The sequence below is a fragment of the Gossypium arboreum genome, chromosome 3 (assembly GCF_025698485.1).
Source record: "Gossypium arboreum isolate Shixiya-1 chromosome 3, ASM2569848v2, whole genome shotgun sequence".
Classification (NCBI taxonomy): Eukaryota; Viridiplantae; Streptophyta; class Magnoliopsida; order Malvales; family Malvaceae; genus Gossypium; species Gossypium arboreum.
Genome location: NC_069072.1, coordinates 97,681,579 through 97,694,605, shown reverse-complemented (window position 1 = coordinate 97,694,605; position 13,027 = coordinate 97,681,579).

The window sequence follows — 13,027 nt, the reverse complement described above, 5'->3', positions numbered from 1 at the left end:
TTTGCATACATAGGGGTATAATGGTAATTTTGCATACATAGGGGTATTCTAGTACATCTAACTATTTCTAAGGTTTTCATGCATATCGTAGCCATTACATTTTGCCAGAAACTCTTACCGAGAGTTCTTACCGAATTGGGCCCGTTGGCCCATTGACCCAGTTTTAGCCCATTAAACCCAAAATATCAAAACGCACGAAATCACGCGTACTGCAGTTTTATCACTTTCAATTACTAGTAATAATTACCCATACGTCCTACGAGCATTCTCACACTCGCAATTGCCCAAAATACCGGCTTTTCGGTATTTCGGCTTTTCGGCTTTTGCCAATCTAGCCTATAAGAGGGTGTCAGTTACACACCTGTTTTGGGATTTCCTCGACGAGATATACACATGAACTGCCTACAATTGAATCACTTAATATTACTCCAAATATCGAAATAAGATTGAGTATATAGTCCCCTACCACATTCGGCCAAACATGCCTAAAACCCTTATTGCTCTTACCTTACTGCCGAAAGATGGTTAACTCCAAAGATCCAATCGTTCCACCTGTCCAAGCCCTTGATCAACCACCTCTAAATCACGCTATTATCAAAACAAAATAGTTATTACGACCCCTCAGGGTTACAAGTCCAAATCGACAACCTCCCTAACTTTTAGGGATTTTGGCTTTTCCTAAAATATGTAAGAAGACTAATTTTTGGAGAAGACTTACCACCGATTCCTTAGTGACTGATTCCAATGAGTTTCCCACTCGATCCCGATGTAGATATAAGCCCTCAGATGATAACAAAAGTCAATCTTTCAGTGACTTCAGTATTCGGCCAAGTCCCTTTTAATGTGGGGTTTTCGGCTTTTTGCAACTTGTGTTTAAAAAGGTAAAACGAGAGGGTTTTGCAATGGTCTTGTCGTCAAAACTTGAGGTTTTAGAGGGCTGGTGAATCGGCCACAAATGATGAAGAGAAGAGATGTGGTTTTGGTTATAAGAAATCGGCACAAAAAGAATCAAGCTTTCGGGATTTCGGCTTTTTATGGCCAAAGGCTATGAAGGTTTTGAAACGGTTGAAGGGAAAAATGGAGATGAACAAGATGATAGGAAGGTTTGGAAAGGGAGGAAAGGAGATGAAGAAAAAGGTTGATGAGGAGAGGAGAAAAGAAAAGATGAGGAGAAAAGTCAGGAAACGGCACCAACTACCCTAAGTGCCGAATTTATACTAGCTCCTTAACCTAGACGAATTTTTGCCCCCTTAAAGAATCCCTTGGCTGGCCACCTCTTGCTCTTTAAGAGTCCAACATTCAGCTAACACATCTCTCCCTAATCAGCTCCTAAGTTCTCTCCCTTATCCCCTTCTTGCTCCATCTCTTGAGCAACTCAAACTCTTGTTAACAGTCTTTTACTTCATTTCCATTACCTACATTTTCTGTTCATAAAAATTAATCCCTTGTTTTGCTATCAATGTGACTTGAACCTGGGTCCTCCCTAGCTTCCACACGCCACTTATAGCCTTCCCTTTGGTGTCACATGCCAGAACCCCTTTCTCTTATGGAATTAAAATTAATTAAAACTATCGGGTTATCCTAAGCTTGGGCCTTCTAGAGGCCCACTATCACAATTAAACCTACACTTAACAAGTAGAACACGTAATTTTTAATTTTACAAACTTTTTCGTAATTCCCAAAAATTTGGGCGTTCTGAGCTTAATTCCAAAAATACCTAATAGTCATAAGTACATGTTAGAGTGAGAATTTGATGTTGCCATAGAAGGTAAAAATGATCATTATGTCATAAAACATAAGAAAATAGGCTGAAGTTTAATTTATGAGCTTTGGGGCAAAAGTGTAAATATGCAAAAGTTTAGGGGCAAACCTATAATTTTTCCAAAATATGATTTTGGGTCAATTTGAATAATGTGAGTCCTAATTAGACTATATTTTAAATAATAGAGCAAGGAAAACTGAAATTCGGGCTAAAATGGGAAAAATACCAAGTTGTGGACATAATGGTAAAAGTAGCCATTTTCGCATACGAGGTAAGTTCATATGTAAATGTTGGTAACATAGTTATTATTTTAAATGTTTTAATGTTATTTAAATGATATGATAATTATTATGAAATATTATACTTGTGATAATTGTTTGATAATATGTCAAATTATGTGATATACTTGGAAAATGTGAAATACTACCGAGTATCGGTATCGGCATTCCGTAGAAGATGGTTGAGACACATAATTGGGAAAAAGGTCCCGTTGAACCTTAGGAATGGATTAGGATACAAGTGACATGTCACTAGGATATTTGGGCATCCGAACTTGTTGAGTTGAGTCCAAGTTCACTTATGGACGCGAATGTCTGAACTCGTTGAGTTGAGTCCGAGTTCACTTATGGATGCGAACGCCCGAGCTCGTTTAGTTGAGTCCGAGTTCACTTATGGGCGGGTTACATGGTAGCTTGGCTACATATGTGGCACTTATGTGCAAACTTTCCATGTATCCGAACTATATGCCGATGTGTTCAACGGGTAAAATTCTACTCAAATGGAGGAATACTCGAGATGAAAGGGACGTATTGGTAAGTGTTTTGAAATGGATACTTTGAATAGGTATGTACTTAACCTTCGGGTTGAAAACTCGATATAACAACAATATGGTAAGATGATAAATGAAAATATGATATGAATGTCTTGGTGATGATTACGCAAATGATGTTTTATGTTTGCTTATATGGTTATGTTACTTGCTATTTGCATGTGAACTTACTAAGCATTTATGCTTACTCCCTCCTTTTCATTCCTTGTAGTTTTGAGAAGCCAGCTCGGAAATCGAGAACGGTCGGAGGCTCGCTCACACTCTCCGTGTATCATCTTGGCATAATGGCTTGTATATTTTGAGCATGGCATGTTTAGCATTATAATCATTTTGTTTATATGGTCTTATGATATGGTTATTGAGTGGTATGGAAATGCTTGGTAATGATTAGCCATTGGAATGGCTAATCATGATCATATTTGGTGTTATGTATGCCAAATTGCTAGCTAATCCATGGAAACCATGAAATAGGTAAAATTTACCATAAAATAGATTCAGACAGCAGCAGTGACGTGAGTTTGAAAAATAATTATAAATAGAAAAGATATAATTAGATGATGAATAAAATATGGAATTGAATAATTATGAGTATATTTTCATATGGATAGAACAAAACAGGTATATGAGTTATATTTTATGAGATGTTTAATTTTTTGTGAAACAGGGCGAGTAATTTCTTGATCCCCTGCTCGACTTTAACAATTCATAATAAATTTTAAAAAATAATTATAAGTCATTCTTTATATGTACAGATTCCTTATTGAGTCTAGTTTTATTAGAAACAAACAACATAGTCATTGAAACTCAGACAGGAGATATCTGATTCGTAATACACGAGGTCAGCAGCAATGAACCCTCGAAATAGGGAGACTTTAACTAATAAACTATACTAATTGGCTCGACCAAAAATTATAAAAAAAATTATTAAATATATATATGAGTCTAGTTTCAGGAAAAATTTACAGAATTGGATTTTGAGTTTCGGAACTCGAGATATGAATTTTTAAGCAACTGTGACGCAGATTGCTAGCTTGACTGGAAATTTTAAAAATAAATTGTTTGAGCTGTTTAAGTAATGAATTAAGTCTGTTAACACCTCGTTTTCGAATCTGGCAACGGTCTCGGGTACGGGGTGTTACAAAAGCTGCCAGTAATAATAACGTAGTGTAGCTGCCAGTAGCAGTAAGTGTGGCAAGCCACTGGTAATAGTAAACGTGACATAGTCACCAATACAGTACTTCTTCCATAACATAAACCCAACCCCATGCAAATGTCGTGTCATAGATATTACATGCATGCAATATGTCATACTCAAACCAGTCATTTAAAAGTCTTACACACATCACTTAACCTACCACTAGCATTATAAAGGTCATATTGTCAGTTAGGGGTAAAATAGTAATTTTTACCCCTCAGGGGTATTTCGATCATTTAACTGATTTTAGGGTCTCGGTACAGATAACGACCTCATCGAAGGTCCACAGTCGCCTCGAGCGACTCAGATAACCCATATGGCCAAAAACAGTGTAAATGGGCCCAAGGCCCATTACTCGGCCCAAGTGGGCCCACATACCCATGTGGCTTATTTAGCTCAAGTTCAGTCGTGCCAAGCGTTTTCCATGACCCATCCCATATTTTGTCACTTACCGCATAACCTATCCGTGTGGGGCCCGTAGGTCCATTGAGCCCACACGGCCCATCTCGACCCAACGAGGCCCATAATGACCCTAACCCATGAAACGCATGCAACGGTCTTGTAGTCTACCGCCCATAACATTTGGGTTTGATTCACCCCACGAGCGATCGCACACTCGCAAGGCCTCGAAAGCCAAAGCTCCGATTTTCCGGCTTTTGTCGAACTACAACAACCTTGGTGTGGTTATACACTTACATTCATCGTTGAACACAGAGTAAGGTTGGGTGTACGACTACACGCACCTTGATTTGTGAAAGTGACAGAATCCTCTACGAGTCCAAGGCCTACAATCAAACCCAACATTCAGTTAGTCTCCACCTCATTCAATCGCAACAACTACTTTAAAACCAACTCCTCTACTTACCTTGATCGAAGAGAAAGTGGCCAACGGTGTCTAGACTAGTTAGGGTTGATCTCACGTATCTCGGCCCTTAACTGTACACGTGAAAGTTTAACAAATAAAACTAATTAAAAGTAATCTACTGCCCCTAAAGATAGCACACTTAAAAATAAGGAATAATCGGCCTTCCCATTTCAAATTCCATGAAAATCTCCAAGATTTTCTCCCCTGATCCCTCCATAACAACCTCCAAAACCCATTCAAACTCTTACCTAACAGAGTTCCAGTCCAATACTAACTCTTGCTATCCCAAGCAGTAAAATTAACACCTCTTGCCCTCCATAGGATTCGAACCCCTGCCTTCACAACTGCCAAATCATGCCACATGCCACCAGGCCACAAGGCCTTTTGTGCCAACAATCAAACACAATAATTCATAAGGCCTAGGTGCCAACGTTCAGGTTCTTTTAAGAGCAAAAGCAAAAAAAAAATTTCCAAAAGCCAGAGCTCAAACCCAGGCCTTCTCAGACACCCCCAACACGCCCAATCCATTTAGCCATCACACCAAACATGCGATTTATATCAGACTCAGAAAAATTACAAACCCTAAATTTTTAGGGCGTTACAACTCTACCCCCTTAAAAAAATTTCAGCCTTGAAATTTACCTGGTCAAAAAGATGAGGGTACTGATGTCGCATCACTTCTTCTGGTTCCCACGTGGCCTCCTCTACGCCGTGATTGCGCCAAAGCACTTTGACCAGCGGAACAGATTTTTTTCTCAATACTTTAATATCACGTTCCAATATCTGCACTAGTTCCTCATCAATAGTTAGATTAGGCCTAACTTCAATTTCCTCAATAGGCACGATGTGCGAGGGATCAGAACGGCACCGCCTAAGCATTGAAACGTGAAACACGTCATGAATTCTATCCAACTCTGAGGCAACTCAAGCCGATACTCAACCGGTCCTACACGCTTAAGTATCCGGTAAGGCCCAATAAATCTAGGGCTCAATTTGCCCTTCCTGTGACAGCCCTAAAGTGACCCTAGTCAGAAAGCGGTTTCGGGACCACTAAACTGAGTCACCAAATTATTTGAATATAATGATTATTGTCTAAAATATGTGAATATGAATGTGTGAAAGTTTTAAGCTTCGATTTAGTCAATTGCATGTGAATTTAGCTAATAGGACTTATGTGTGACACTTTTGAAATGTGATAGGTCGATCTATAAGGATCTATTAGTGCATGAGATCAAAGGGTGGACTTGCATGTCAATTTCCCCTTAATTAGTAAGTGGCCGCCATGACAAGGAGGGTGGACAAAATCTTATGGGCAAAACATGTCATAAACATGTTATGCTAATGCTTATGTTAGGAATAATAAAATAAAGAACATGGGCAATAAAATATTAGTGTTAGTAGGAGGAGAAACAAAAAAATGTGTGTGTTGCCCCTTCATTGCCGTGAATTGAAAGAAGAAAAAAAAAGTTCTCATTTGTTTCTTCTTGACCGAAAAATCAAAGGAAGGAGGGGGAGAAAGGGTTGAAGAGGTAAGGCCATACTTGTATCTAGATTAAGGTATGTTTGATGATGTTCCATGAGATGCATGCATGTTTTAGTTGTTAGCTTGAGTTCTACCTAGCCCATGGTCTAAATCTTGCTATGTGATGGAGATGACACTCGGCCATGGATGTATCATTCTTGCTTGGTGTTGATGTTGTGTTGATGAGATATCAAGTTATTTTTGTGACCCAAGTTGAGATTTGGATTTTTGAATGAGTAAGGTTTTCGGCTATGGTAATTATAAGGGTGATGGATGTTGTTTCATGCTAAATCTAGATGAACAATGTTAGTGCTTATATCTCGATATTTATGAGTTTCTTTCTTGGTTTTACCTCAAACCCATGAAGTACTTTTAATTGGTGTTGTTAGAGGTTTCGGTCATGGGATTATAAGCTTGTTAGATTTGATGGTGAAATTTATGCCTTGTAAGGGTAAATGGTTCAAAGGAACATTCGGCCATGATGTAAAAATTATGGTGAAGTGATGTTAAATGCTTTGAATATTGAGTATATATATATTGTTATAAGTTGAATTTAAGGTTTGCTAAATTGTCTTTGTCATTGCCGAATGTGTGCATAGTTAAAGAGAATTTGTTTAAGTGCTTAGTTAATTGATATTGAGTTAATGATATGTGTATTCGGTCATAAAGTTGCACATGAGGAAATGTTAGATTAATGGTATTAAATTGCTTAATGTGATTAAAAATGCGTATGACCATTTTGTATTTGAGCTAAAGGTGGCCATATGACCTATCAAATTCATTGTCATATTCGCCATAAGCTAGCATAATGAGACTTTAATAAGTTAAATTTGTTTGAATTAGCTCAAGAGCTTAGAGGACCAAAGTTGGATAAGGGAAAGGAAAAGTGATCGAATAGTCGTCGAAATCGCTCGATAACATCCGAGGTAAGTTTTGAGTAATGAAACTTAGATTATGATTCGATTAGATTATGTTATAAGCAAATCAAAATCATGCCCTTGTATGTAGCTTTTGAGCTGAAAATGATAATGCTTGATAAGTGACTTGTGTTTGAATTCTAGTTATGAAAATGAAATATAGATTGTGTCATGATTTACCGATATGTGCATGGGTATTCGGATGATAACCGGCTAAGTCCCAAGGTATTTGTGCTAGTGACTAATTCCTGCTAAGTCCCAAGGCATTTGTGCAAGTTACTATATCCGGCTAAGTCCCAAGGCATTTGTGCGAAGTTACTATATCCGAGCTAAGTCCCAAGGCATTTGTGCGAAGTTACTATAACCGGCTAAGTCCCAAGGCATTTGAGCAAGTAGTTATATTCGCTAAATCCGAAAATGCTTGGGTTTGAAGTGAGCAAGCTTGCTGTAAATTTCAAATTCATACGCTCATAAAATCCAAACGATAAGGTATGTTTCGTATATGCATCGGAAAAAGCCGATTCGTTTTAAATAGTATTCGTTTAATTGATTAACAAATTTTCGGCCTTTAGTTAGGTTTAATACCTTGTGAATGAATATATTGATTGAAGCGTGAAGTAAGTATGTTTATGAGAATGTGCATATATGAAGTTATCCATTTAGCCATATGAATGTTATACCTTAGCCAAAACTAATTTCATTATTCAAAACTTACTAAGCATTAAATGCTTACTCCGTTTCTTTGATTCTCTGTTTTATAGATTTTGGTTCGCCAGCTATCGGGCTCGGGATTGTAGAAGTCGAAGTCGTCCACGCTATCAAAGCCCTTTTGGTACACTTTTGGTTGAACTCTGAAAATGGCATGTATAGGACTACCCTTTTTGTTGTTGGTCATGTACCCTTTGGTTTTGTATAAATTTGGATAGCCATGCGAAAATGGCTTATATACACTTTGAGCATAGCATTATAATCGTCTTGTATGTTGTTCATTGAGAGGTATGGAAATGTTTGGTAACGATTAGCCATTTGGAATGGTTAATTATGATTATTTTGATGCTATGTATGACAAACTCTAGTTGATTCATGGAAAACCATGAAATAGGTAAGGTTTACCTTAAAAACAGATGCTGACAGCAGCAGTGGTGTGGATTTGAAAAATCACTAAAAATAGTATGAATGGAATTAAATAGTGAATAAATTATGTGATTTAACCTTGATGAATCTATTTTCATAGGGAAGTAATGAAACGATCATATGAATAGTATTTTATGAGATTTTAAAGTTTTCGTGAAATAGGGCCAGAGCAGTTTCTGGATTCCCTGTTCGGACTTAGGAAATTCATTATAAATTAACCAGAGATAATTATAAGTCATTCCATATATGTATAGATTCCTTTTTGAGTCTAGTTTCATTAGAAACAAATGGCCTAAGTATTGAAGCCCTGTATAAGGAGTTATCTAAGTCGTAATGCAGGAAGGTCAGTGTAGTCGAACCCTATAACAGGGGATACTTTAACTAATAAACTGTACTAATTGGCTCAACCAAAAATTCTAGAAAAAAAATTTGTGGATGGATATATGAGTCTAGTTTCAGGAAAAAATTACGAAACTGATTTTCGAGTTTTGGAACTCAAGATATGATTTTTAAGGTGACAGTGACACAATTAGCCAGCTGCCTGGAAATTTTTAAAATGGACTGTGAACATACATGAATTATGTCTGTTAGCACCTCGTGGTCGCTTCCGAAAACGGTCTCGGGTACGGGGTGTTACAATTTTATTGGTATCAGAGCTACGGTTTAGTCAATTCTAGGACTACCGTAATACGTTTGGGTCTAGCTATACATGCCATTTTGTGATTATTTGATAGTATGGTGATTTCTGACATTTGCAAATTTGTTTATTTATAGTAATGGATCCCGATCCCGACCGAAGCGGTAGTGATGATCTTGAGAGTGTAGCGCTGCTCAAGACAACGGACAAAGACCGGCGGACTCTCAACCTATTGCTAGCAATCCGAATGATGAGGCTAGGCAAGCTTTTTATAGCGTGATGAACGATTGGTTTAACCAATACATTCGAACAAATACTACTGCTCCACAACCTCCATTCCCGACTAATACCACCTCAAGACCTACAATACCTCCGTGAATCGACCAAATAAGGTCAAATAAGCCCCATTGATGTAATCCGAAAACACGGGCTATGAATTTAAAGCTACTTGACAATGATGATGCCGAGCAAGCTGAATTTTGGTTGAAAACAATATTCGGTACTCGATGAACTATCTTGCACACCGATGAGTGCCTAAAGTGTACTATCTCCTTGCTACGTGATTACGCCTACTATTGGTGGAATACGTTGATTTCTGTTGTGCCCGAGAGCAAGTAACTTGGGAGTTTTTCCAAACCGAAGTTTCAAAGAAGTATATCGATCGAGATTCATTGACCAAAACGGAAGGAATTTCTTGAACTTAAACAAGGTTCCATGTCGGTTACCGACTATGAACGAAAGTTTGTAAGGCTTAGCCAGTACGCTCGAGAATGCATTTCTTCAGAAGCCGTAATGTGTAAACGTTTCGAGGATAGACTAAATGATGATATAAAGTCGTATGTTGGCATTTTGGAAATCCGAGAATTTGTGGTACTTGTCGAGCGAGCTTGCAAAGCCGAGGAGCTCAGTATGGATAAAAGAAAAGCTGATATGGGAGCAAAGGAGTTTCGTAAGAGGTCTTCGGGGAGGCCCTTTCAACAGTCATCGAAGAAATTTAGAGATGATTTGGGCCAATCTAGAGACACTTCGGGTTTTTCTAGACGAGATCGTGATCGACCCCCTATGAGTGCACGAGTCACTTCGGTCGCCAATGTTGGAAATGATCGTCGAGACAGAACGGAGTGTCAGTATTGTTTGTGAAAAAGAAGGACGGAACCATGAGGTTGTGCATCGACTATCGTCAGCTGAATAAGGTGACAATAAAGAATAAATATCCGATGCCGCGCATTGATGATTTGTTTGATCAACTAAAGGGAGCCTCAGTGTTTTCAAAGATAGACTTCAGATCGGGTTATTATCAGTTGCGAATTCGAGATTCGGATATACCCAAAACTGCTTTCAAAACGAGATACGGTCACTACGAGTTCTTAGTGATGCCATTTGGGCTCACTAATGTCCCTGCGGTATTTATGGATTTGATGAATCGGATCTTTAGACCGTATTTGGATCGGTTTGTAGTTGTGTTTATTGATGACATCTTGGTTTACGCAAGAGATGAAACCGAGCATGCTGAACACCTAAGATTAGTATTGCAGATTTTACGAGATAAGCAGTTATATGCTAAGTTCAGTAAGTGTGAGTTCTGGTTAAGAGAGGTTAGCTTCCTGGGTCACGTGGTATCTGCATCGGGCATTCGAGTCGATCCGAGCAAAATTTCAGCCATACTTAATCGAAGCCTCCGAGAAATATTATCAAGTTCGAGCTTTTTGGGACTTGCGGTTACTACCGACGGTTTGTAAAAGGTTTCGATGATAGCCACACCAATAACGGCTACTTCAAAAGATGTTAAGTTTGAATGGACGGAAAGGTGTCGAAAAGTTTCGATCAATTGAAAACCCATTTGACTAAGCTCCAAGATTAGTGCGGCTGAATCGTGCAAGGAGTTCGCTATCATTTACATGATGCATCCTTACTTGGGTTGGGTTGTGTATTGATGCAAGAAGGTCGAGTTGTAGCTTATGCGTCGAGGCAACTGAAGCCACATGAGAAAAATTATCCAACCCATGATCTCGAATTAGTCGCCATCGTATTCGCTTTGAAAATATGGCGACATTACTTATTTGGTGAGAAGTGCCATGTATTTTCAGATCACAAAAGTCTCAAATATTTGATGACTCAAAGAGACTTGAATCTGGGACAAAGGCGTTGGCTTGAGTTGTTGAAAGATTATGAGATTGTCATTGATTATCACCCGGGAAAGGCTAATGTGGTTGCGGACGCCTTAAGCCGGAAATCACCGCTTGCTTTTACTGAGCGATGAATGTACACTTGTCCGTTTCTACCCGACAATGTGTTAGTAGTGAATTAAAGGCCAAACCATTATTGATTCATCAAATTCGTGAAGCTCGTAAAGTCGATGATGAATTGGTTGCAAAACGGGCTGAATGTGTTTGAATAGGAATCGAGTTTCAAATTGATGATGACGATTGTCTGAGGTTCAGAAGTCGTTTGTGTGTTCCAAGAAATTTAGAACTTATTTCGATGATTCTGAACGAAGCTCATAGTAGCCGAATGTCAATTCACCCGGGGAGTACGAAAATGTACAATGATCCGAGATGTCGATTTTGGTGGCATGGTATGAAACGAGACATTTCGATTTTGTTTGAAGTGTTTAATATGTCGACAAGTGAAGGCGAACATCAAGTGCCTACGGGTTTACTTTAGCCGATCATGATACCCGAATGGAAATGGGATCGAGTCACGATGGATTTTGTGTCCGGTTGCCATTGTCGACAAGTAAGAAAGATGCGATTTGGGTTGTTGTTGATAGATCCACCAAGTCGGCCCATTTTATTCCGTGACGCACGGATTATTCAATTTGATAAACTAGCTGAATTGTATGTTTCTCGATTGTGAGATTACACGAGGTGCCCATTTCTATTGTGTCGATAGAGATCCGAGATTCACCTCACGATTTTGGAAGAAACGCAAGAAGCTTTGGGTACCAAGTTGCATTTTAGCACCGCTTTTCATCCCCAAACCGATGGTCAATCCGAGCGGATAATTCGGATACTCGAGGATATGTTGAGATGTCTGCATCCTTGAGTTTAGTGGTTCATGGGAACAGATATCTACCTTTGATTGAGTTCGCCACAACAATAGTTTTAGTCAAGCATTAAAATGGCGCCTTACGAGGCTTTGTGCGGTCGAAAATGCCGTACACCATTGTTTTGGACCGAGCTCGGTGAAAGAAAAATTTTCGAGTTGATTTGATTAAAGATGCCGAGCGTAAAGTAAAATAATTCGTGAAAGTCTGAAGGCGACATCGATCGTCGTCGAAGTCGTCGCGATTTGAAACGAAAGGACATTGAGTATCAAGTGGGAGACAAAGTGTTTATTAAAGTTTCACCTTGGAAAAAGATACTCAGATTTGGGCGTAAGGGCAAGTTGAGTCCGAGATTCATTGGGCGTATGAAATCTCCAAACGAGTTGGTCCAGATTGCATATAGGTTGCTTTTACCCCTAACTCGAAAGGATCCACAACGTTTTCATGTTTCGATGCTTTGACGTTACGATCGATCCTTTGCACATAATAAGTCCTTCGAGGTTGAAATTCAAACCGATATGAGTTATGAAGAAGAACCAATTCAGATCCTAGCTCGTGAAGTGAAAGAGTTGTGAAACAAAAAGGTTCCTTTAGTAAAAGTGTTATGGATCAAACACGGGATGGAAGAAGCTACTTGGGAACCCGAGAACTCTATGAAAGAACGATACCCAAACTCATTTCTTGGTAAGATTTTCTGGGACGAAAATTTCTTAAGTGGGGAGAGTTATGACAGCCCTAAAGTAACCCTAGTCGGAAAGCGGTTTTGGGACCGCTAAACTGAGTCACCAAATTATTTGAATATAATGATTATTGTCTAAAATATGTGAATATGAATGTGTGAAAGTTTTAAGCTTCGATTTAGTCAATTGCATGTGAATTTAGCTAATAGGACTTATGTGTGACACTTTTGAAATGTGATAGGTCGATCTATAAGGATCTATTAGTGCATGAGATCAAAAGGGTGGACTTGCATGTCAATTTCCCCCTTAATTAGTAAGTGGCCGGCCATGACAAGGAGGGTGGACAAAATCTTATGGGCAAAACATGTCATAAACATGTTATGTTAATGCTTATGTTAGGAATAATAAAATAAAGAACATGGGCAATAAAATATTAGTGT